General features: G+C 42.9%; 1 protein-coding gene across 16 annotated transcripts in view; it reads left to right on the top strand.

The window, feature by feature from the left end:
• The window catches only part of ATXN1 (ataxin 1), a 399,625-nt gene that overhangs the window by 233,087 nt on the left and 141,676 nt on the right, over positions 1 to 24,862 (top strand). For 14 of the 16 annotated variants that reach the window (XM_027128420.1, XM_027128428.1, XM_027128426.1 and 11 more), the window contains one exon: positions 13,627 to 13,755. The gene's annotated coding sequence lies outside the window, so the exon portion shown is untranslated. Of the gene's footprint in view, positions 1 to 10,488; positions 11,346 to 12,944; positions 13,262 to 13,626; positions 13,756 to 24,862 lie in introns of those variants that run through there. The other 2 variants (XM_027128434.1, XM_027128433.1) reach the window with 2 other exon arrangements.

Raw genomic sequence — 24,862 nt, 5'->3', positions numbered from 1 at the left:
GTGATCTGGGGCTGCTGCTTAATCTGTCAGAGTGTGATTCCTCAGCAGTCATTGATAATAATAATAATAATAATAAAAATCTCCTGGGCTTCCCTGGTGGCGCAGTGGTTGAGAGTCCGCCTGCCGATGCAGGGGACACGGGTTCGTGCCCCGGTCCGGGAAGATCCCACATGCCGCAGAGCGGCTGGGCCCGTGAGCCATGGCCGCTGAGCCTGCGCGTCCGGAGCCTGTGCTCCGCAACGGGAGAGGCCACAATAGTGAGAGGCCTGCGTATGGCAAAAAAAAAAAAAAGAAAAAAAAACTCCTTTCCCACGGTTTTTGGGAAGATTAAATGAGAACGACTATAGAGAACTGTTTTTGTTAGTTTTAATCTGAAATTGTAAAACTTAAAAAAAAAAACGGATGAGTGTACATTCCTAACTGCCTGCGAGCAGTGGCAGGAAGGAGCTGACTTTTGAGACCTGGAGGAGTAAGTAGCGACCTCAATGCCTGACTGCAGGGCGCTGGCTCCCCGCCTCGCCTGCATATCAGAATCCTGTTGCCTGGGCTGCACCCCAGACCAATTAAGTGAGGAGCTCTGCTGGTGGATCCCAGGCAGCAGTATTTTTAGAGCTTCCCAGGTGATCGCAATGTGCAGCCAAGTTTGAGACATGATGATTTAGAGGGATTTGAAAGTCTCCAGTTCTTCTGCTGGCTGACTGGATGATACCTAGAATTCTACAACCTATACTTTATTCTTTCTTTTTGCTTAAAACAAGGACTTAAACATCATGCTAGAAGAATATTATACCTGACTTACTGTGAGTTAGATTACTAAATTCTCTGCAAAGAGCCAATATTAATAAGCAGATATTGGGGTGGGAACAAGAACAGAGGTCTCTAGAAAGCTGAGGACAGCAGCAGCTCACTAGAGCAGAAGAAACATGGCAACAAATGGAATGAAAATAATGGAAATCCCAGCAATTTCAAGCTACTTGTTGCTTTTGGAAATTAGTCCTTGCAAAAGCACCACCAAGAGCTTGTTGACTACCCCTAAAGCTCAGGATTATGGCCCTGGTGAGTCAAGGTTCTTGAAAACTTGCTACATTCTCAAAATGTGGGATGAGGAAAACAAGTTTATTCACTTGTGTTCACTGTAACCAAAAGTCAGTTAAGTAAATTTGCAAAATGATATATGTTTTTGGAAGAAAAACTTTTTAAAAAAGAATGAACTAAAATCACTCCATATTCAAATCTCTGTGACCTCTATTCAACAAGTGGTGCTGGGACAGCTGGAAAAGACACATGGGACACATACAAAAGAATGAAGTTAGACCCTTCACACCATATGCAAAAAATAAGCACGTTGAAAAAATGCTCAGCGTCTTTAGTGTTTAAGGAAATGTCATAAACCACAGTGAGATACCACATTATGTCCATCAGGGTGGCCATAATAAAAAGTTAGGAAGATAACATATTGGCAAGGATATGGAGAAATTGGAACCCTCATAAATTGCTTTAAAATTGTGTAGCCACTGTGGAAAAGAGTTTGGCATTTCCTCAAAAGGTTAAACACAGAATTACCATGACCCAGCAATTCCACTACTAGGTATATACCCAAGAGAACTGAAAACAGTCATTCAAACAAAAACATCTACAAGAATGTTCATAGCAGCATTCTTCATGATGGCCAGAAAGTGGAAACAAACCAAATGTCCATCAGCTGATGAACGGATAAACAAACTATGGTATATACGTGCAATGCAGCCAGTGTTCAGACAAAAGAATGAAGTACTGATCCTGAAAATGCTATGCTCAGTGAAAGGAGCCAGACACAAAAGGCCGTGTATTGTATGATTCCGTTTAGATGCAACATCTAGAATAGGCAAATCTATAGACACAGAAAGCAGACCAGTGGTTGCCAGCGGCTGGAAGGAGGAGGGAATGGGGAGTGACTGATGTGTATGGGGTTTCTTTGGGGGATGATGAAAATCTTCTGGAATTAGGTAATGGTGACGGTTGTACAACATTGTGCATGTAATCAAAACCACTGAATTGTACACTTTAAAAATGATTTAAATGGTGAATTTTATGTTATGTGAATTTTACCTCGATTAGAAACTCTCTCTGTCCCCATCTGTTCTTCACTTTTGGTCTTAAACCAACCCCTTAGACATTACTAAAGGATCTTGTTCTATCATTTAGCCTTTGTGATTCCACTCTCACCCTCTACTTTTTCTCCTCCAATGTCAGCTTCTGCAGAGTCATCTACACTGGTCTTCACTTCTTACCAGCACCGCATTCATAACTCCTCCTCAGGCTTTGGTTCCCCAGCAGAGCCAGGGGAACATGGCAGCCATGTAAAAGGTCCCTCTGCAGATTCCACACCTGAGCTGGAAAGTTCTGCATCTGCCCACGCAGCAGCTCAGGTGCCTCCCGCTTTACCCAAGAGGGCTTCCAGTTGCTAAAATTTGAAATTGGGTTTCAATGGACTCATCCGTCACAGCATCACCACAGAATGTAAACTCTTGGGGACAGATGAGAGAAGCCGCATAGCCTCTCCTGGCAGGCCCAGGTGGCTCCTGCAAGCTCAGTACAGTGAAAGTCACAGGTAGGAAAATGTAAATTTGTATGAGAAAGATGTAAAGCTGTTACAGAGCTTAAGTCCCTTTCATTCTGGATAATAGTCAGCTCTGATAGCCTTGGAGGTTGATCCCTGAGCCGGCAGTGGTCTTAAAGTGGAAGGAAGCTGTATTCAACATTCTCTTAATTTCTTTCTTCCCACCCCCTCTTTTTCTGCTGGGGTCAGCAGAAATTGGGAATCTTTTTTTCCTTTTAGATCAGTATTAGTATGATTATACTGAAAGACCTGTATGGGAGGAATGCTGAGATCTGAATTAAAAATAGCGTTTTCTGTCCTCCCACGCACAGCACTTGAGTGCTCTGAATGCCTTTTATAAATGCAGACTTTCTGCCTGGCTAGATAAAAGAAGCTGTCACTTCATTTCCATAACGAAGTCATTCCCAGGAGAATTCCATTGTTTTAGCAATAGAATTTTTGTAAAAGGCCTCTTATTTTGCCTGAAAAAGGTAACAAAAATGAACTTCGGAGAGCTTATTCGACAAAACAATTAAGGAGTGAGATTTTTCTCCTCTTTTGATATGGGAGGAGTTCTAAGTGTGAGAATCCCCTGAGCCATGATATTAGGATAAACCCCCTAAACCTGGAAGACGAAGATGGTGGGGAGAAAGTCTGTTACTCCTTCTTCAAGTAGGAATGGGGGTGCGCCATTCCTTACCATGTGGGTTCCAGAGGCATGTGACAAACAGGTGTTGCTAATTCTGAAGAGTTTTAAGTTTATTTTTAAAGTGATGTAGGAAACTTTTAAGATCCTCATTATGTAAAGAATTTTCGTGTGATTTTTAATGAAATGTGATCAGGTATTTTAATTGAGTTTCAGGACTCTGCAGGCCAACTCTGGATGTATCTTGCTGGGGTCCTGTGCTAGTTGATATTGCCCTTTATTTGACCTTAAAACATTGTCGCAAGTGGCATTGTTACTGAGTCCAAGCTCCTTCGCTTGCTGCAGGACAGGCCAATAAATTGAGAGACAAGTTGTTGAGGCCAGGAATAGCAACCTTATTCAGAGAGCCTGCAGACCAGGAAGATGGTGGATGGTGTCCCAAAGAACCATCTTGCCTGAGTTACAATGCAGGCTTCTTTTCTACTAAAAGGGGAGGGAGTGAAGTCAAACACTTCCTAGTTCGGGTCAGTCTCCCGATGTGTTAATTTCTTCCTTCTTGCAGTCTTTCTTCTTTTTTTTTTTAAAGTGTTTTCAGTCATTCTCTAATGTGGTTTAATTTATTTATTTTTGCTGTGTTGGGTCTTCGTTTCTGTGCGAGGGGTTTCTCCAGCTGTGGCAAGCAGGCGCCCTTCTTTATCGCGGTGCGCGGGCCTCTCACTATCCCGGCCTCTCTTGTTGCGGAGCACAGGCTCCAGACGCGCAGGCTCAGTAGTTGTGGCTCACGGGCCTAGCTGCTCCGCGGCATGTGGGATCTTCCCGGACCGGGGCTCGAACCCATGTCCCCTGCATTGAGCAGGCAGATTCTCAACCACGGCGCCACGAGGGAAGCCCCCTTCCTGCAGTCTTTTGCAGGTGGGTGTGGTGAGGATGTTTCCCGTAGCTAAACAAAGGTACTTTAGCTTAATGCTCATTACCTGGGAGGCAGGGTTCCCAGGAATGGGCCATTATGTGTAACTGAAGCTTATAGGCAACATTCCTTTGGTGGCGATTAACTTGTAATAGAATATACAGAGTTTCTTCCCTGTTAATGGAATAGGAGGTACTTTGTTATACAGCATTACTTGTATGTGGTTCAAGTAGGTATGTGTGCGTGTGCCTGTTCCCAGCCTCCCTCCCTGGTGCTACCCACACCCTCCACGCAACAAATCTTTGCTCCAAATACAGTATCAAATCTTCAACTCCATGTTCATAAAAAAAGAATAATTGTATTTCTCGGTACTTTCCTGGCACCAAGTAACCCACATCAAAGTCTACCTGCCTTTGGTGTTTCAACAGGTAATCCCTAGATTTAATGCCAAGTGGCATTTCTGTTCCTTGGTCTTCGCAGCTGAGACCATTGAAATCTCAGTTTTAAGCTAGAATAGTTTTGTTAAGCCTCCTCCAAAAGAGAAGTTTTAAATAGTGCCTTTGTCTTCTAATGCTTTTGTTCTGATTGCATCAGAAAGTTGTGATATTTAAACAAGGAGGCAGCGACCTGGAATAGTATGAAAAAAAGGATAAAATACAGAGTCATTATATTTTTGGCTTTCAATTTAATAAAACGTACAAAAAGAAGACAAATGAGGTTGATTTAATGTAATTATGGCAATCCTGTTGATCCAAACATTATGCAATGTTGGATAGTTAAACTGTTGCTGATTTTGAATTTGGGGAAATAATTCTGTTTTTCAAAAGACCTTTGCATAGCCTTTAATCACGTAACGATACTATAACTTTTTTTTTTTTTTTTTTTTTGGTGGTACGCGGGCCTCTCACTGTTGTGGCCTCTCCCATTGCGGACGCGCAGGCTCAGCCGCCGTGGCTCACAGGCCCAGCCGCTCCGCGGCATGTGGGATCTTCCTGGACCAGGGAACGAACCCGTGTCCCCTGCATCGGCAGGCGGACTCTCAACCACTGCACCACCAGGGAAGCCCAATACTATAACTTTTAAGGCATGGTTGAAGGTCCTGGTTGAAGCCATGCTTTTACGTAGAAACATTTCATTAAGTAAAAAGAAAGTCATGGCTTTGATAGGATGCTTCCAAAGTTCTGCTTTTAATACCTTTGGTGAATTCTGTATCTGTCCAAAAGCATTGGGCTGGAGAGTATATGGGGATTCTGTCTTGTCATTTTATAATAACTTTGACTTACCATTTGGTATTTTGTGAAGTCAGGCCCAACAGAATAGTTGAGGATACTATCATACAACTCCTAATATTATGGCAAGAAGAGAATGAGAGGCACATATTCAAATTTTTTTCTGAGGATTTTTACTAATTTTGTTATAAAAAGGAGAGAAAAGTAGAGTAGACACAGAATGAAATGTAAAGCCAGGGGATTCCTCGCAGAGTCTACTCAGGAACCATAACAGCTCATGATTTATAAACGCGTTATAAGCGATCAAGGCATGGAGCACAGGCTCAGTCCCCACCGTCCCCATTTTTACCAGGCGCTTCTGCAACACCCGGACTGATCACTGACGTTCTCCAGCAGGCATGGATAAAACTCTCCTCCCAGGAGAAGGTGTGTGATGGCTCCTGGCAGCCTGAAAGGGACTTGTAACCCAGGGGGTGTAGAGCTGCAGTGTGGTCTCTGAGCTTCTTGATCCAGATGGTTCTGTCTCCTGAGCCACAGTGCCTTCTCTTGGGCTTTAGCAACCCCCTTTGGGAGCAGAGTATTAAACAGGGCCAGGGAGAAATTGTCAATTAGGAGCACAAGCCATCTTGGTCTTTAAAATCCTAATTTCCTGGAGACGTCATTCTATGGCTGTTCAGTGCAGATTAGGTAGATCTTGTTTATTTTTTCCCTTTTCTTCTCGATATGCAGACATACTTTTCTCTGGGTGCATAATTGTGTTTCTTAGCAAACTTTGCTTTATAGCAGTAAGGAGATATAACCAGCATACACATACAGACACCTGCCGCGTCTATATGTGTGTGGATAAAGCCTTACCTTTTGTGATAAGCTGCGCTGATCCTAGGAAACAGTGGCATGGATCAACATGAATTAATTTTTATTTTAACTTCTCATCATAGGGTTTTTTTTCTAGCATGTTTGTCTCTGATGATGTGTTCTTTCGGCAGATGCTCCTTTTAGTTTTCATCACCTAAGCACAAACCAGTGAACATCAATAGGAAATGTCCCAAGTGCGTGCTAGACGTTCAGGGACTGCCAGTTCGGAATAAGATTTTACAGTGGATACATCGCACAGATTACTGATTTGTTGATTGAAGAGGGATGGCGTGATGTGATGAACAAGTCATATTCTTTAGAATACCCTAGGTTTGGGCTTCCTCCCACTGGTCAGCTCCCTCTAGCTCCTCTTGAAGTCTTACTGTGTTGCCGTTCCTGGGAAAGGGGAGTTTTGGCGCCCCCCCCCCCCATTGCCATGGATACTCCCTTGTGAGCAGGGTGGAGACAGAGGCTCTGGACCTGCTGGGCTGAGCTGATCCACAGGAGGCTTTTCTGGACTCTACAGTTGGCAGCAACCTTGGCTGCTCTTTTCTCCCTCAGAAAGAAAATACCAAGAGTCAGCTTTGGGCCTGAGTTGGAAAAAAAAAAAAAAAAAAGGCCCTTATAGAGCATTTCGTCAGTTGACTGAGCAGTTTCCATATTGGCTTATGTCATGATTTTTCTCCAAGCCACCAGCAAGGAGCTCACAGAGTAAGGAGACTTGAGGACACGTCAGAGGGAAGAAAGGAAAATACCACCTTCTTGGTCAGGTAATCAACAAGTATTCGTCAAAGGGTTACCCTTTGCAGAAGCACTGTGGCACTTACAAAGAGAAGACAGACACAGACCCTGCCTTTGCAGAGTTCACTACAGTCTGGAGAAACGGTGCCTGTTTGAGGATAAGGAATAAAATGATTAGTATCCTCGGGAAAAGGAATAAAAACCATAGGAGTTCACATCCAAGAAAAAAAAAAGTACTTCTGATTGAGAAAGTTGTAGCACAGGAAGATGAAGGAAAGAGTGATTGGAAAAGGTAGGACTCGAGCTGGTCCTAGTAGGTACAGCTTGAATTTTTACATAGAGAGTAGAAATGTGAGCTCTTGGAGATGAAGAGATGACCTCAGGTTGGCTGGTACAACACGCATAAGGGGAGAAGTGGGAAATGAAGTTGGAAAAGCATGTTGGGGCTAGATGGTAAAGGTCTTAAACATCAGATTTTAGGAGACTTTCAGCAAGCTGGAGGAACCCGTGAAGGTGCAGCATGGAGAAGTTGTATAATCTACTTTAGGATCCGACAGGGATGGCTCAGAGGTTTGCAGGGAGAGTATTGAAGGCAAGAAGACCATTATCAGGCTGCCGTGAGAGGACAGAGTCTGCGCCAGCATGGCAGCGTGGGCGTAGAGTGCATGCTTAATGGGACTTGACAACTGGTAGACTCTGGGAGAAAAGAGGAGAAGACAACTGTGCCATTAGCATGAATCAGAAATAAAAGGAGGACTGGTTTGGCGGAAAAAAATAGAACTTTTGAAACAGACATAATTTATTTATACTGCATATATCCAGCAGCTTACTGGGGGAGAAGCCAGGATACAGATTTAAGAGTCATATGCAGTACAAGGAAATTATTATAGAAGGAGAAGAGAGTCGAGAACGTCACCTTGGAGAGTACATAGCCTAGGGTTAGAAGGAATAACAGGAAGGGACAAAACCCAAGCAAGAGGAACAGCAGTCAGTGATGTTAGGAACATCAGAATAGTACTGTTTCAGAAATCAAGAGTAGTACTGGGACATTTTGGTTGCAAGAGACAAGTAAAACTCAGAGTGACTTAAACAAACAAAAAAAGAATTTATTGTATCACCTATGTATTAGTTTTCTATTGCTGCAGAACAGATTATCATAAACATCGTGATTTAAAACCACCATTTCTGTAGGTCAGAAGTCTAGCCGTGGCTGAGCTGGATTCTCCACTCAGGGTTTCCTAAGGCTGAAAGCAAGGTGTTAGCTGGGCTGCATTCTCATCTGGGGCTTGCCGTCCTTTTTCAAGCTCCTTTGGTTATTGGCAGAATTTACTTCCTTGTGGTTGTAGGACTGAGGCCCTTATTCTTTTGCTGGCTATGGGATGGGTACCACTCTTAGCTCCTGGTGAGAGCCATGCCCCCCTCCCACCCCCAAATGTGTTCTTTCATGTTTTGAATCTCATTCCTGGAAGAGCTTGTCCTGGAAGGGCTCGCCTTTTTAGGTCAGGCCCACCAAGGCTGGGCTTTCTGTTTTAAGGTCAATTGATTTGGGATGTTAATTTTATCTGCAAAATCTTTCACAGCAGCAGCAGCACCCAGATTGTGTTTGATTGAATAACTAGGAGAGGGTGTGTGGGCACCAGGGGACAGGGAATCTTGGGAGCCACTTTAGAATTTTGTCTATCACAATGTAACTAAAAGATACAGGAATGAATGTAACTTTTGGCATGGCTGCATCCAAGGGACCTCACTGTCATCAGGACTCAGACGTTCTGTCTTTCAGCCTCATCCCCTGCTGCAGAACTTCACCCTCATGTGGGCTTTCCTCACAAGGTGGTAAAATTAGCTCTGAGGAGACCATGCTTCCATGGAGAGGGCATCTCATTCCTCTTAGTTCCAGCCAGTCTGAGAGAGGCCTTTGATGGGTGTGGCTTTGGTTACATGTCCATCCCTACATCCTGTCATCATGGCAAGAGGGATATGTATTCTGATTCTCCAAGCCTAGATCGTATGCCCATCTTTATTTATTTTTAAAATTTTATTGAAGTATAATTGATTCATTATGTTGTGTTGATTTCTGCTGTACGGCAAAGTTACTCAGTTATACATACATGCTCTTTTTATATTCTTTTCCATTACGGTTTATCACACGATATTGAATATAGTTCCCTGTGCTGTACAGTAGGACCTTGTTGTTTATCCATCCTATATATAATAGTTTGCATATGCCCATCTTTGGGCCCAAGGCATGAGGTCAACCCAGCCCAAATAACAAAGAAAATGGGGGAGAGGTCATTCCAGAAAGATGCTGTCCAGGCAAAAATGCTAGTTCACTAAATAAAAAGAAAATTTAAGGAACTACCTTATCAAGTATTCTAGGAGAGTCAGTTAGGAAAAGGCCACTACATTTAGAAGACAGGGAGCCATTCCTGGCCTTTAAAAGAGAGGAAGTTTACTTAAAAAAAAAAAAAAGTGTTGAAATCAAATTCTAAGGGTTTTAAGAGGTACCCGATGAAATACAGTGTTGAATTTATACTACACTTTAACATGTTTTATGGTGAACAGGGGAGCGGTGACAGCCATTTGGGAATGTATTAGGGTCTGGGGAAGATCTTTCAGGGATAGCAGTGATTACGTTTTAAGCTGCAAAGAAGTTTCTGGTAGAGGGGGTGAAAGGATTGTAGGAGAGACAGAGGGCAGAATTGACCCCAACAGGACTTGGAGCCAGTAGGAGACAGACTAAGAGCCCCAAAGAGTTTTCACAGATTATAAAGTGGTGTGGGCTTTTTGGGTTGTTTGGTCATTTGTCACTTCTTTGGAAGGAATGATACCTGTTTATTCTAATGTACCCATCTTAAAGTGATTAAATATACTCAAGATCCTCAGCCTCTGTCTGGCCATGTAATTGACAGAAAGACTTTACACTTAGAGCAGTGGTTCCCAAAGTGTGGTTCCTGGACCAGAAGCCTCAGCATCACCTGGGAACCTGTTAAAAGTGCAAGTTCTTTGGCCTCGCCTCAGACCTCCTAGATCAGAAATTCTGCGGGTGGGACCCAGCAACATGGTTTCACAAGACCTCCAGGTTTGACGGTTCAGGTTTGAGAGCCACTGCCTCAGAGCATCCGCATCTCTCCTCCATGGACCACGAGGGTTTCCTTAATGGTGGCTTTTGCAAAGCTAGGAGAATCGAGGATAAAGGCTCCTGGTGCTGGGGGAAGGGGTTGTAAATCTTGAAAGGAGATGGCAACTGCTCAAAAGCCATTAGTGACCAAAAATATAATGGATTGGAGGAACAGGAGAGAGAAGGGTAAATTATAACTTAATTGTTCTCGAGTTCATGCAGGACTTTCACTCGGATGATAGGCATGTAGGACCTCCAAGTCCCTGGAGGGCAGAAAAGTGAGAAGGGCTTAAATTATAGCCGTAGAGTAGTGCTTCCTTTGGCATAAAGGTTAAGTCGTAGAACTGGTTTGCGATATGGATCATTTAATTTAAGTGCAGGCTCTTCTACTCAGCACTACCAGGAGGCTGCAGAAGAAGGGCATGGCAAGGTTTCTTTCATCGAGGAGCTTGTAAACTTTTGGAGCCTTTCAAGGCCTACATTGTCTTTTTATACTTCACTGGATTTATTTAACAGTGCTGAATTGAAAAGAACCTCGGGTCAGAATGCTCGCTAAAGGCTGTAAGTGCTGTGGGCAGTCAGGGGAAGGAGAAATTGGCGTTGTGTCACTTTCATCTCTGGACGGAGGATGCAGCTGTCAGCCTGGCATAATTTCCCAGATCTCATGGCAGGGTTTTGGACCACTCGGCTTCAGAAAGTTTTTCTTCTTGCTCTTTCTTCCTGAGTTTGCTAAAGCTTGTCAGGACTCCTAAGTCAAAGTGAGGGTTTGGATTTCACGACTTTGAACTTGGAGGATTATTAATATTTTGGTAGTTATATGAGGAACCAGATACGTAGGAGATACTGCATTTTATCCGGTGTCTTAAATGTAAACAGGCTCAAATAGACGTTTGGCATATTCATTGCAAACAGACTTTCAAACTTACTCCATTCACAGGAGAACATGAATGAGCCTGTCTGAGGATGCCTTCGTTTTGTAGGATGAAGAAAGCAAATTCCTGATTTTCCTTAGTGGAAACATTAAGTTGCACCAGCTCTGGGATGGTAGGGAACAAGAAGACAGTTCAGATGAACACAGCATTTCCGTCGCTTTTTATTTCTGTGCACCATGCTGCATACCTGGGTAAATAGATACCAAACCAAGAACCAAAAGCGAAGGTGCACAGGACACTCTAGAAAGTGAGGAAAAATACCATTTCGGTCCAGGAGAGAAATAATAAAAACATCCTAATAGTCAAGAGGAAGCCAGCGAATTTGGAACCTAATAGAAGGTACTAAGAGGTGGTTTTTTGTTTGTTTTTTGTTTTTAGAAGTTTACGTGTAATATGATCTGTCTTTAGCCCTTTTAGGGGAGGGTTTTAAGAGGAAGCTTCGTTTTATTTCATTGTGATGATGGGGTTATTTTTGATGAATTAGGAAGCTAGAGTCTTCCTTTTCTGTCACATCAAGTGTCATGCCTGCACTGAATAATGTTCCTCTAGCAGAAATTACTAGTTTGTTGCTCTGATGGCCCAGTAGTTGGAAAGAAGAATCATTTCTTATTTCAAGGTATGGAGAACAGTTCTGTCGTTCATTTCTTGATCAAGAGGACCCAATTGAAAAAAAAAAGTCAGGGGAAAAAGATGAAATAACAGAAATTAATTGTACAGGTCTAGTCAGCGCACTTATATAATGCAGAGGCTGTTTCCTCTGCCCGGAAACGTGATGACTGGTTAGTTCTCGCTCATCGTTTACTTCCCTGTTGAAGTGTTACTTTGGAAGAAAGACCTTTCTTCTAAGTGACGTTACCCCATTATGGGGTGATTGCAGATCACAGTGTTTATTTGTCCTTCTTAATGCCTATCTGCTTTTCGAATTTCATGCAAATATTAAAAATAGTATACTCTGATTCTTTAATATCTGTTCCTCTTGCAGCAATGAGCTTCTTAAAGGCATAGTCCTCTGTCTGTTTTGTTCACCATTATGAACATAGAACCTGGTGGATATAGTAAGCACCAAGTAAAAATGTGTCCAGTGAATGAATGAATAAGAAAGCAGTTTGTACACTTGAAAGTAATATGTTTTATGTCAGTTATACCTCGATTAAAAAACACTTTATAAACTGAATTCACTATAAAAGTCATGGTTAATTGTATTAATAGCAGACACCTTTCTCCCTTTCGTCCTAATTTTTTCTCTGCATTTTAAAAAATTCTTTATTTTGAGGTCTACTTGTCAGTTTTTTGCCAGTTCCAAATCTAAGATTTGATATTATTCGTTCTTGCCTGTTTTTGAGATAAGAGATCACATTTTTCCATCGAAAATATTCCTATACCCACAGTGCTAATTCTGGGATTCCCATTTTTGTTCAATGTACGCTTATGACTTTGAAAGAAAAACATGACTGGTACTTGTGGATGATTTATTTGGGAAGCAAACAAGATTCCAGCGTAGCATTTAAATTCTGTTTCTTGTCATCCCCAAAGCCACTCCGGTAAGCTTCCATACCTCAAGCGTGCTCCTCAAAAGTACACAAGTCCAAATACCTTGATAATATTGGCCCAGGAAAAGTTTTTCCTGGCCCTGTCTTACAGGAGGGGAAAAAAAAAAAAATCAAGAAATCCAGGTGTGGAAATTATTAACGAGATATTGAGAGTAAACTTAATCAGGATGTGAATAGATCTTTTCTTTAAAAGCAACCTACACACAAAAGTCACCCAGTCCTTTTCCATCAGGGCCTCAGTGTGCCACTTGGGTGGGTGGAAATGGCAAATGGCCAAGTGGAAAATTTCACAGCCCTGCAAATGTCCAGTGCACTCAACACTGCAGAACAGCAATCCGAGGGAGGGGTGTGGACCAAATCATCATGTTCCTGCACATGCCTCTCACCAGTTTTCATCTCCTTTTCCTGTTCACTTCCTGATCCAGGCCTTTACTTTTCTTCTCCCTGAGATTCTAGATGCCTCTGTTTCCAGTCCTCTGCTTCCCTTGACCCCTCGGTGAAAGAAGAAACATTTGGACGTTTGGGTGCCCCGGGGATGGTTGATATGGGTGCCTTGCCAAAGCTGGCTTTTATATTCTGGCTCCAAGCTCAGTAACAGGCTTCTGACTGCTAATAATCCTTTGTGTTTACGTGGCGCCTTTCTTCTCGGGAACTGTGAGTGCTTCGCCAGAGTGAGCTTACTGGTCTTCCCAGCCACCCAGTGAGGTATGAAAATGGCAGAAGGTGATCGCTCTAGCTCCCTCCTCCTTGCAAGAGAGCAAACTCAAGTAGCTTATTTTGAGGCTGTGTTGCAAGTGTGCATCTCAGCCGGGTTGCCATCTGAAGTCTCCCAGAATTGGCTTCAACTTGGGGTGGGGATGGGGGTGGGGGAGAGGCCTGGCCGCACCGTGCTGTCTCCTGGGACAAGAGCAAAAATACTGCATTTCCTTTTTCAGCAAAGCATACTGGAGAATGGTCTTTGGTGAATTATCCATCAGTCTAATTGATCGTGAACTTCGTTTGTTGAGACAACGGGGGATTTGACGATGTATTCACCTTTCTCTTTTTCTTTTGTTCTGTTCCTATGCTAGGTACTTCTCCCTTCCCTGTGAAAGGAAGAAAGAACACGCCTGGGCCCAGGAGCGCTCCAGCTTCTTCTGGGAAGTCTCCATGGTGAAGGACAGGTTGGGGCTACCTGTGAACCGTGCACAGTGAATGTTGTAAGTTAACAAGATTCGCTTCTGCAGCGACTTGCCTTGTAACGATTTGTGAATCATGGGATGCAGGAGCCAGGGTGCTGAAGTGGTATTAGCATTAGCTCTAGGTGATCCTCCAGTTAATTTCGTTTTTTTTTAAGGGGAGAGGTTCTGTTTTTGTTTACCATGAACTTGACTTTCTCTCAGCTTCTGTGGGGCACTGCTCATTATCTTCTTATGGATCAAGTGTGGAGACAGTGACTTTTTCAGTGTAGGAACGCCCTTTTCTCCTGGTGCGGGTCACGCCCTTTCTCCTGGTGCGGTTAATAGTATCAGGTTCAGAGCAGCCTCTTTAAACTGGGCTCTGGCAGTTCTTTTAGGTTGTGGGTAGGAGGTAAACTCTTCCAGGCTAAGGTTTCCCAACCAGGATTTGCACCCTGCAATTATTTTATTTATGTGACGTTTTTGATTGGAATGAAATGTTTTTCTGGCTTTCAAAAATCTGAGGTATGTGAGTACAGTCAGCTGTTCGGTGCTTCTCTTGCTTAAAGTTGGCTGATTTATTGCTTTTTATCAGGCTACTGGGTTGGGATTTTGAGATTAGTAGTTTTTGTGTGTCAGCTGCTGGTCACCTTTCATGAGGAGGTTTAGGATCCAGTAATTGAAGGGAAGGCACGCTATAGGCTTCGAGAAGCTCGTCCAGCACAAAACTTACGGGTCTGCCCGGCTCTGCTGCTTTCTGGAGGCTTTACCTCATTGCTAGACTGTGTCATAAAAGAAAAAAGTTTAGAAGAGTTTTGACCAGGAAAGAGTAAAACTACAGGAAACCCAGGCTGGCCTATGAACATATTACCTTGAAATTTTAGAAAATGAAGAGCCAACTTCGACTTGGTTTTTTTTGTGTGTGTGTGTGTAAATATATATTTTAAATATAAAATATATATATAGACACAATATATATTGTGTGTATGTATTATATATGCAAATATGTATTTATATATAATATACATATATGTATGTATATGTGTGTGTATATATATATAAATAACTTTATATTAAGTTTTCAGCTTCTTAATAATTTGGTCAAGAAACTTTTCCAGGCATATACTACCATATGTTTCAGTTATGTGAGCTATTTTGAATGAGCGAAATGCAATAATATGAGGGCATATATCGGGGAAAAAGCATCGAAAAGAAAGATTCCCACTGAGTTTTTATTTCTTGGTTTTCTAAAAATTTGTATTAAATACGCATATTTCTCCATACTTCCTGAGGGTTAAATAGTCATATTAAAATAAGCTTATTGAACTCAGAATCTCCCAGTGCCTCAGAGTAAATGGATGTGGAAGATGCTGGTTTTTTCATGTGCTTTCATTTTGTACATATGCTCACATTGGTTCTGGTAGAAAGTATACAGCTCCTGGAATTACTGACCTAAATTCTATTCCTGGTCCTATGGTCAAGTAAGTCTGCAACCTTGGGCAAGTCACTGACCCCCATGAAGTGTTGGTTTATGAGTCTGTATATTGCTCTATGCTACTTGTTTACTGATGTCGCCATCTTGGTGTGGGCTCCCCAGAAGGAGCAGAGCCTCTTGTAACACACTTTAATCTTACTAAAAAACATCTCATATTCTAAAGGTTGCTACCACTATTGAGGAATAATTTGCGGGTCCTGTTGGATCTGGGTGCTACAGTAGCAGTGTGCTTTTCTTGAAAGTATTTTCCCAGTCAGGCAGCTGGTAGAGTGCACTTCTGGTAATGTTTTTTAAAGCATTTTTATCCTAGGAAACAAGTGTCTTATGGAAAAGTGCTTTAGGTTTCAGGTTACATTTAAAAGAACACTGCAGTTACTATAAATCAAGATAGCTTTTGTTTCGAATTTGGTGTGTTTTTTTTTTTCTTTAAACCATAGCTTTGAACTGCTTATGTGATAACCGTCAGATCTCAAACATGAAGTGAGGTTTTCGAAGACGTTCCAAGGTGTAAACCTTAAGATGCCACATGGCCAACTTGGAGTCATTTAAAAATCTTTCTTTAAATGGAGTGGGTTGAGAGAGAGGAAGAAAATGCTAAGATTCTTTTGAACTCCTAGAAACTTTTTCTTTCAAATTGCGTTCACTTGGGGAGGTGGGGGAGGTTCCAGTTTTCTCAGTAACTTTTGAAATTAGTAACCTTTTGTAATCTTGGTGCATTTTTACAACACTGAATTCCCAGTCTCCTCTTACTTTGGTGTCCTGGGTACCCCAAAGCTGTGCGATTTTCATCGGGAAGGCAGGAGATTTTCAAAGGATGTGTGCTTACATGTAGATGGGGTATGATAGTGGGTAGAAGAACATTTGAGTAACAATCGTGGCAGCCATTGGAATTAGTGATGTCCATCCTCAGCAGCCCTTGCACACTGTGCCCTAGACTCACTACCCGTGGAGTTCTCCTCTGTTTGCCCCATTAACCACCTTTCAAATCTGCCACCATCTTTCTAGCAGATGGACTTTGGTCCTGAAAGTGTCTCAGATTGGCTGTGAGGTGTGGTATCTTATGCAGAGAGGAGTGGCAAGAAGACTGACCTAGGAGTCGGGAGACCTGGGTTTTACCCATGATGCTGCAGTTGCCTGTATAACCTGGGGCCCCCTAAAGCCCTGGGGACCCATTTTATCCTGAGTAACATGAGAAAGTTGAGTTTAGTGAGCTCTGGTCATTCTTCTGGGTGTCTAACATTGCTTCAAGTATCAGCCTAGATGAGGCCGACTGGACCTTCGTTTTCCCGTTTGGCTTCTCAGCGTCAGTGATTTGGTACAACTTCAGTTTACAAGTGCTTTTAAAACATTGAGCACAGTCTTGTGGTTAAAAAAACAAAAGAATTATTATGTCTGTCACCATCCCATTACCCTTTACAGAGGACCCTCCCAGGGACCATGTGACAATTGAAAGGTGTTTGAGTGCTTTCTGAGAATAGAGTTTTAGTCACTTAAATTTAGGATCCATACTCGTTGGTCTTCTTGAAAATTAAAAATGAACCACTTTTGAAATTTAACTTCTTAAAAACAGTCCACCTCTGTACTCAAATATTAGTATATAGGTAAGGAGTCAGCGATCTGTAATTCTTTCCTAAGCTTCTCTTAAGCTTCCTTAAGTAGGTCTTCTCCATGTTGCCTCTTTAAAGCAGCCTTCCCTGGCCTATATTAAATAACACCCACCCCACCCCTCTCATCCTCTAGCCTACTTTATTTTTCTTTGAAGCACCTTGCATATTATACGTGCATTTGTTAATCAGCCGTCTCCTCAGTTAGACTGTAAGCTCCATGAAAGCAGGGATAATCATCATCATTATTCCTGGTGAATCCACGACACCTAAAATACTGTTTGTCCTGTAGTGGGCATGCAGTAAATATTTGTTGAGCAACTAAGCGCAGAATAAACACATGCCCCGGCTTCTCACGTGTGGGCCTAAGCCATTCAGAAAAGAACCATAAACATGGTTCTGATGAGAGCTGCTTCAATCTCATAGGAGTTTGGTCAGGTAGAGGCAGGCGTGGAGAGACTAGTTCATTGTATTTTCCTTAGAAGTAGATGTTAAATGTTTATGACGTGTATAAGTCAATGTGGGAAAGGAAACCGTTTTTTTTTAAAAGAAGGGTTTTATAGAACTATCAGTAGAGTTTGGGGATTTTCTGATGCTTGAATTCTACACTGTGTGTATTCCTCTCCTTTTCCATTTGAGTGTTTTGCTGTATGGGTTGTTTGTGAACGGCCTGCCCTGGCATTCTGTGAAGGGTTGGAGTGTTGCCTTATAATCCTATCACTTGATCACTGTTCATGTTGACATCTATTTTCAAAGTGGCAGATGGACCTGGAGTGCCAAGGCTACCTAGAAGCTCACCGTTTACTGAATGGCATCATTTTCATTTTCTTTTCTTTTGGTTGATAACACACTTTGGAATTAAAAAAAAAAAAAACAGTGCCCCGGTACAAACCGAGTCCACTGAGCGTCCCTCTGGTGTGCAGGGAGAAGTTGACAAACACTTTTTTAGGGAGGCGTCATCCTATGTGGCTTTTGAGGCTCACAGGGGTCAAGGTTTCTTGAATTTTCTGTGTTTATTGACCCCTTTTCAGAGTAACTGCTCTGAGAGCAGGAGTTACGTTATTCCTATGAAGAAATGGAAAGACTCAGAGAAACACCTCTGTGCCTATTTCGACAGCATTATGCTGTCTTTATAAGTGTTGAAAAATGGGAGCTGAATTTCTAGTCTCCAGAGTGAGGGAATTACACATACACACTCTAATCAGAGCAATTGGGGAATTTCCCTGTGTGTCAATTTGTACCTTTTAGATTTGCCATCTGTGATACCAGATTTTTTTTATGATCTCTAGTGCTATCATAGAAAAAAAAAAAACTTAAGTAGATAAGGGGATCAGAAGGAAAGGGGAGATTTTACTATTCGATAAATGAGGGGGGGGGGAAGTCTCATTTTTTTTAATCCTGGCTTGTAATGGCCCTGTCAATGGGCCTGCGTGTTATAAAGGCAAAGAGGCTCTCATATTTCATGCAGGTACTCTGGGTGTTCTTTGTGTAACCACGAGTCTTCTGGAATTTTCTCTTTCACCCATGTCTTTCCCTTTCCCAGGCTTCCTCCAGTTGCTTCTTACCGACGGCGTCACTCATTCCCGGCCATTGCTGCCTTGCAGTTGGGTGGGGGGCCTTGCATGAGCTGCTACTTCTGAGAGTTGACGTCAGCCCTACTTGCTGAGTCTCGGCAGAGGGCGGCCCATCGCAGGCACCCCCGTCCGCTCGTGTCGTCTTCCCCTCGTGCTCAGCCTGCTCCCCTCAGCATCTCGGAGGGGAAAAGGGATATACTTGGAACCCTCAGAAGGTGTGGAAGGACAAATGTTCTTGTACCTTCTACAATATCCGTGTCCTGTGGGGGAAGAGAAGGTGTCCACAGCCTGGTCAGACTGCTTTCTAACTGAGTAGTTGCTGTTACGTAAAAAGGTTTTATGTTCTATTTAAGTTTCGAACTCAATGAATCCTATGTGTGAAAAGGTGGTTGTGTGCCAAGGTGTGCTCGGGTCTGTTAGGGATGCAAGGATGGGTAGTCTGCATTCACTGCTCGCTGGGATTTTCCTCTCTCCAGTCACTTTGGGAGGGGCAGAGTCGGGTGCTGCGAAAGGGATGATGAGTAAGATTATTCAGATTTGGGCTTTCAGGGAAGGGAGGCTTCACAGAGTGCTGAGCGTCTGAATTAGGTCTTGAAACAGAGGCTGGATTTCAACGCTGTGTGTGTGTCTGTGTCTGTGTCTGTGTCTGTGTCTGTGTGTGTGTTGAGAAGGCGAGGGAGGGAGGGAGACATGATAAACCTAGTCTTTCCTTTTTTTTTTTTTTTTTGTGGTACGCCGGCCTCTCACTGCTGTGGCCTCTCCCGTTGCGGAGCACAGGCTCCGGACGTGCAGGCTCAGCGGCCATGGCTCACGGGCCCAGCTGCTCCGCGGCACGTGGGATCTTCCGGACCGGGGCATGAACCTGCGTCCCCTGCATCTGCAGGCGGACTCTCAGCCACTGTGCCACCAGGGAAGCCCCCAACCTAGTCTTTTCTTTAACTGCTTCTTCATCTGGGTAGATGAGACCTCAGAGCCAGAAATGGCTTTCCATCAGGAATGATGAGCCGTGACCACTGACAAAGACATAGAGTGGGGACTTGGAGGACATGGGAACCATTCTTCTTTAGGGTCATTTTATATAAATATTTGTAGGCAAAAGCTGAAGCAAGAACTTGGGCCACTTAAAGAAATGGTGCCTCCCCAACCCGTGTAAAATGTAGTGTTTTCAGCTGAACTTCGGACAGAAACCACACCCGAAACTAAAAATGTATTTCTCAAGTGGTGTTTCTTTGAAGCACTTGCTGTGGAAGAAGCGGTACACACAGAAAGAAGGAAGGGTGAGGATGACTGGGTGGGAGTGCTGCCCTGGAAGGGGAATCTTAAGCCACGGAAAGTTCTTCCAGACAGAGATCAGAGATCGATCAGCTCTACCATCTTTGTTATAAATATAAGTGAATATGACTGTATAGAAATGACTGTAAGTCTTTTCTCTCCAAGTATATCATATCATAGTATTTAAATTATTTTCATTGTTCCTCTAAAAGATTGTTGTTTCTCCTTTGTTTTCTTAGAGAAAAAGTAAGGCACAGATAGGAACTAAATGACATTTTGTCATAAAGCCAAAACAAAATCTGATAGCTATCAGCAAATAAATTGTTCTTTGGGACTAATGTATAAAGAGAAACAGATAATTTCATTCTTTTAATTTCCCATGTTTTCACTTTTGTAAAATAATCATTTTTTTAAGACCAGAAAATCATTTAACCCCTCCTTCCCTCAACATATATTCACATTAAATTTCCAGTGCTTACTATGTAATAAATTCCAAGAGGGGGGCCTCTTAGATTGAAAGAATTAACCCGTCTTCTCTATGTCCTGAGGATTATGTTAACCTTTTGCAGACACCTGAATAAGAATGTTACATGAGTCAAAAAAGTCATTTTCTACAAGCATAAAATGCTTTTTAGGTGAGATAGGTTTCAAACAGCTAAGTTTACTGTGTTGGGGGATTTTAGTGTTTCAACGTCAGTTTCCTTTTTTAAAAAAAAATATATTTATTTTTGGCTGTGTTGGGTCTTCGTTGCTGTGCACGGGCTTTCTCTAGTTGCGGCGAGAGGGGGTACCCTTCGTAGTGGTGTGTGGGCTTCTCACTGCGGTGGCTTCTCTTGTTGCGGAGCATGGGCTCTAGGTGCACGGGCTTCAGTAGTTGTGGCATGTGGGCTCTGTAGTTGTGGCTCGCGGGCTCTAGAGCACAGGCTCAGTAGTTGTGGCACATGGGCTTAGTTGCATCACAGCATGTGGGATCTTCCCGGACCAGGGCTCGAACCCATGTCCCCTGCGTTGGCACTGTGCCACCAGGGAAGTCCAATGTCAGTTTTCTATTTGTACTTCTGTTCTGAAACAACTTCCTTAAGTAGAATCCCCCAAAGTGGAAATGTTAATGGGATACAAACGGCAACCTCCTTCAGAATCTTTTTGTTTCCAAAACTCAAGTTCCTGTCATGCTCTTTGGACTCTTCACCAGCTTCTTCCACCTGTAAATCTTACTTCTTTCCCAGTACCTTTATCACACACGTCCTGTGACCATCTCCCTTCCGGCCGCGACTGTCTAGCACTAGGACTTGTCCACAGTGCCAACAGAATTTGCTGCTTGGGACCCCTGCACGGGTAGTGGGCTGTGCTACATCTTTCATTCTGTACATCAGCCATCCTTACAGACATTGGGACATCAATGTTTTGCATATCTGGAAATGAAAATGCTCTTGCTAAAATTGTTTTCTGAAAATTTCCATTAGGTTGCTCTTCATTTCATTTTTCTTTTTTTTTTTTCCTGCAGTCTTTGCAGCTTGCATAGAACTGAAAAATTGTAATTTCTCCAGGGCTAAAATCCAAGACTTTGATAGGCAGTCTTAATGTCTGGGTCTCCTACAAGTTGCTATCCACTGTAAGCATTGTAAACCTTACCCTACAGAACAAAGAGAACTGGACACAAAGATTGTTCCCTTCTCCTACCATGGCAAGCCCTAGTTTCTCAGTGTCTTTTGTCTTTTCTTCCTTGTTCTCCAAGAAGAGGGAGTATGAGGTTAGGATGCAGTTGTTCAGAACAGGGACAGCTATTGCCTGTGCAAACAGATTTTTTTCCCTTCCCTTTCTTTGGCAACCTCAGTTGTTCTACCTGTTTCTGGCTCTCCTGCTTCTGCTATGAACAACCTCCCTCCCTCCACTTTCAGGAGACTAATAAATACATAAATGTCAGTTGGTTCCTGCATATCTATAAGCTCACATAATTCAGAATAGTCATTCAGCCTGTATCTTCAGTGAGTTTCTTACCCCTTCTCTGTCACCACCACATCAAGTACAAGTGCAGATTAAAGGATAGTATGTCAAGGTGAGAGCTGTCCGCTGGGTAATGTTAGTCTGTCATTCCTTTAGTGGAGCAGATTAGCTGCCAATCGGTATCTTGTTGCTGTCATCAGAATTTACAGTCCAGGTTGCCCACTCTGCTGGCGATCTATTTCTGAGCCCCAACAGTGATGCCCGTTGTCCTAGCAACCTGCTGGCTGGCACTTCCCTAAAGGCAAGAAGAGGAGTGGCAGTGGAAGAAGGAGGCCTCCAGAGGGTCAGAAGGGAGGTGGCAGTCACCTTGCTCAAGGAGGATTTTCCATTTCCTTCATCTGGGCAGGCCTCCAGGAAGAGTATGTCAGTATCATGGGAGTGTCACTTACTAAGGATCGTGGACCACATGGGCTTTCTGGTGCAGATAGCATCCCATGGAGAATAACAGACTGATTAATGGGTAGTCCAGGCAGAATGTGGGGACTGCCGGGCCAGGATGTTAGGTGATCTCAGAACATTAGATGGTATCAGTTTTTCTTGTGAATTGGGTTAATGTTCCCGTTGCTTATCAGCACTGGTGTTCAGAGTTGGGGACATGGGTAGATATTTGGGAGGAATCAGAGGTTAAGGGAGGAGGATAAAGGGGAACACCCCAGTCAATCTTGGCTCCTTTTCCTGTTGACAGGTGTGGCCTGAAAGCAGTTGAGTGTAACTGGAGTTCTCTGACTGGGCTGTAGTGATTATCGGTGTTCGCAGCATTGCAAAGGAACACCCCTTGTCCTCTTTAATTACTCTCCTCTGCCGTTGATGTCAAATTGAATTGGCATTAAATGACTTTTTCCCCCTCTTCTGATTTGGATCCAAAAGAACATAGAAGCCTTCTATCTTAAAGCCCCTAACTTAGTTGGCGTTGCCTAGATTAAGTCTAAAATTGGGCAGTCAACTGACCATGGATATCTTGGGGACTTAACTCCATAGCCGTTTCATCAGAGAAGCCCCTAGCCAGTGCCTTTGACTGACATTTTTTCCTAGGGAGTGCCTCTGTCTCTCTTGGCATGGAGATGTCAGGACATTTTTCACAAAAAAAGGGTGCTGGGGAGCCAGGGAATCTGGTGAAAGGGACGTCCCCAGAACATTTGAAGCCCACCAGTGACATAAAATATCATTAGTACCTTTCATTACTAAAAGAATTTTTGTATTTGCAGAGACCTTTTAGTATTTGCTCCACAGAATGACCAGACTTAGCTGAGATAACAGCATGTACCTGTGTCTTCAGGACGGGGAAGCCAGTTAGGGTGTAACCGAGCATTTCTAGTACATTCTGTATACTCAAGCAGTGGTGTGCACTCCTATCTAGTACATTTTATATACTCAGCATATATTAATGCCCCTTTCATACCTAGAATAAGGATAGATAATGAATATCTGGAACTGGAACTAAGAGAAATAATACTTGGACTAAAAAGAAACTCCAAGGGAGTTGTTTGTACTTTCAGAGCATCCTGTGTTTCCAAGATGTTTCTTAAATAAATCAGTTTTGTTTGACAAGCATGTGGTGTGCCCAACAGGTCATTACGTTAAGTCGTTGAAACGGTTTAAACTGTGGAAGACATTGTGTGTTTCTAGAACGATAAATATCTCAGGTACATTTTGTTTTCATTTTTGTTTTTCTTGCGGTACGCGGGCCTCTCACCGTTGTGGCCTCTCCCATTGCGGAGCACAAGCTCTGGACGCGCAGGCTCAGCGGCCATGGCGCACGGGCCCAGCTGCTCCGCCGTCTGTGGGATCTTCCCGGACCGGGGCACGAACCCGTGTCCCCTGCATCGGCAGGCAGACTCTCAACCGCTGCGCCACCAGGGAAGCCCTCCGGTACATTTTGATATGATGGAGAAGCAGAGTTGATTTTTTTTGGAAAGGATCATTATGTAACTCTTAATTCAATATTTAATGCTAAGTGTTCATTGTTCTTCATGGTACACAGGCAAGGAAATCAGTTCTGTCATATTGATATGAATAGTAGATACAGACCGTGAATTACATTAAAGTTGGAAGACTAAAGTCCTTCTCTAGGTTGGTTGCTTTTTTAAAAGAAATCTGGTAAAGCAGGTCATAGCCCAGTTACGACTCATGAGCTTCATGCTTCATACTGTTTTTTTTCACAACCTATCTAGATATACAGTAATTGGAAGCACATCTAGAAGAGAAAGAACCTGTTATCTCTCCCCGTTGAATTTGTTGTTGTCAGTCACAGAGGTAGGTGTGAATCTAACTGTTAACAACTAAGGAGACAGTGGGGGTTCCTTGGGCTTGGTCCAGTAACAGGAGCATCAGGCTAAGGATGGACGCCTGGGTTTTCTTCTCCTTCCCAGCCCTCTGAGACCATGGGCAAGCTACTTTCTTTCTCAGTGCCTCTATTTCCATGCCTTCCGAAGGAAGGTAGTTCTTACTTCCATTTGCTAACATGAGATTTAAAGGTATTCGTCCAAATAAGGGCTTTTGGACACATCTGTGGGTTCAGATCCTAGACCTGCCACTCATTAGTTGTGTGTCCTTGGGGAAATTGACCCCCTTCTCTGAGTCTTATTTGCCTCGTCTGTAAAATAGGGCTGGTCATACCTATGCTGCAGGATTGTTGAGAGAATTAAATGAGATAATGTGAGTTAAATTTTAGCCCAGGGATTGCTCCCTAGTCACCGTGGCAGCTATAATGCTGTTAGGATAATAAATTTCACAAAACAAAATCTATCGTGATGTGTTGCTGAAATGAACAGGTGAACAGTTGCTACTCGCTAGTCTCTTTGTTGTAGAGATGTTTCCTCTGTAATAGGAATTGTCATGAACTGTCAGTGTCATTGCATCGCCAGTGAAGTCAGTTATGTATTGTCAAAGTCTTCTGCTTCTTTGACATGTATGGTAGAGTAATTATGATGGTGAAGGTAGGAGCATTTGTCAGAATTATCCATGTGCATACTCTAAGGGGCCTTGGAATTTTAGGTGAATTTTTTCGTATTAGTCAAACTGAAAGGTACAGTGAGTTTGGAAGATACAATAGTCTCATCTGTAAAAAGAGTTAGGGAGATTCCCAAAGGCTATTGATATGAGTGGAACTCTAAAAAAAAGAAAAACTATAATATTTTGATGTGGTTACCATGTCTAGGTGGTGATAGGTGAAAGTTACCTGGTCTAATTCTTTGAAATTA

This window comes from Aethalodelphis obliquidens, unplaced genomic scaffold, assembly GCF_003676395.1.
Source record: "Aethalodelphis obliquidens isolate GAN/ISIS:26980383/991018 unplaced genomic scaffold, ASM367639v1 scaffold34, whole genome shotgun sequence".
Taxonomy (NCBI): Eukaryota; Metazoa; Chordata; class Mammalia; order Artiodactyla; family Delphinidae; genus Aethalodelphis; species Aethalodelphis obliquidens.
The sequence above is the reverse complement of the archived record's forward strand: the minus strand, read 5'-3'. Positions and strand labels throughout refer to the sequence as shown.